This window comes from Sinocyclocheilus grahami, unplaced genomic scaffold (assembly GCF_001515645.1).
Source record: "Sinocyclocheilus grahami isolate Dianchi unplaced genomic scaffold, SAMN03320097.WGS_v1.1 scaffold672.1, whole genome shotgun sequence".
NCBI classification, from domain to species: Eukaryota; Metazoa; Chordata; class Actinopteri; order Cypriniformes; family Cyprinidae; genus Sinocyclocheilus; species Sinocyclocheilus grahami.
The window spans coordinates 175,816-177,435 of NW_015505851.1; the positions used below are offsets into that span (position 1 = coordinate 175,816).

The following is a 1,620-nucleotide window of genomic DNA, read 5'->3' on the forward strand; positions in this document are numbered from 1 at the left end:
TAATCCACAGCACTCCAGTCCATCAGTTAACATCTGGAGAAGACAAAAGCTGAAACACATCCAGCATTAAGACGTTTTTAACTAAAACAAGAGTCCATAATCCATAATTACTCTTCCTCCAGTGAAAAAGTGCATCTGCTGTTGTCTCTCACATCAAAATCCAGCCACATATGTGTTTAGAGCTGTTTAAACGCTGCTTGATCTGTGCAGATTTCTCTCCTGATTCAGACCAGAACACTGACTCACTGGAGGAAGAGTTATTATGGATTATGGACTCTTGTTTTAGTTAAAAACGTCTTAATGCTGGATGTGTTTCAGCTTTTGTCTTCTCCAGATGTTAACTGATGGACTGGAGTGCTGTGGATTATTGTGATGTTTTTATCAGCTGTTTGGACTCTCATTCTGACGGCACCCATTCACTGCAGAGCATCCATTGCTGAGACACTGATGCAGAGACGCATTTCTCCAAACCTGATGAAGAAACAAACTCATCCTGATCTCAGATGGACTGAGTGAGGGAGAGCACATTTTAGGGAATTTTTTTCATGATCACGTAGTGTGTTTTTAATTTTTTTGGAAGTTTGAGCTTTGTGAAAATCACTTTTCAGAATATCACACTTTTCGTTCTCTTGAAAATAAAAAGGCATACAGGTTTAGAACGACATGAGGCTGAGTAAAGGATGACAGATGTGACTTTGTGAATATATCTGAAGATCACTTTCTCTACTCAACAGTCGTCGGTAGAAGACGAGAGGTCCGATCGAGAGGAGACTGACGAGTCAGAGGAAGAAGAACCGCTGAAAAATGGAGAGATACAGAAAAACGGACCAGCTCAGAACGGCCACGCTACATATAACAACAACCACTCTAAAAAAACAGAGTGACGTCTTGAGAGGACAGGAACGTTCAGAAACCTGGAGATTCTTCCTCTGCTGAAGCAGAGCAGAGACGGGTGAAGAACAGAGGATCGATTGCTGTCTACACTACAGACAAACACACACAAGCATCACACGAACACAGACACAGCGGGCCAAAGCGAACAGGGAGCAGTGCCGCCTCTATTGACACATGCTTACACGAGCAGATCACCTAAAAATACACATCATTTGCTGATGCTGTTCCAAATTTCTTGCAGTTATATATATATCAGAATGTCCAAACTGCTCTTCCCATACAATGGAAATCAATGGTGACCACGGCGGCCAAGCCAGATTTTCAGTCTGTTCCTCACAGAGATCTGTCGAAACAAGTCTCATATGGACTGCGTTTGTGCTTCCTAGAGCTGGAAGTCCTCTGGTTTCATTGTGTGGAAGACAGCTATGGAAAAAAGAAATTCCTCGGTTGTGCAATTCAGAGAAAATGTCAGAATTGTGAGATATAAACACCGAATTTCAAGATAGAGACTTTGTTTTTTTTTTTTTTTTACATCTCGCAATTGTGGTTTTTTTCCCCCACCATGGAACTCTCAATTAAAGCAATAATCCCCGTGAAGCCGTGGTATACAGTGAATTTATAACAGCTAAGGGGCGTTGTTAAGGCACGACTAACTGTCGTTATAGCTGTTATAAATTCACTGTAAACCACGGCTTCACGGGGCTTACTGCTTTTATAAAACGGTTA

The 1,620-nt window shown here is 41.7% G+C and overlaps 1 pseudogene; it reads left to right on the forward strand.

Moving 5' to 3' along the window:
• Nucleotides 1-1,404, forward strand: part of LOC107559033 (ceramide synthase 2-like) — a 24,652-nt pseudogene extending 23,248 nt beyond the window's left edge.
• Nucleotides 1,405-1,620: the final 216 nt, after the last annotated feature.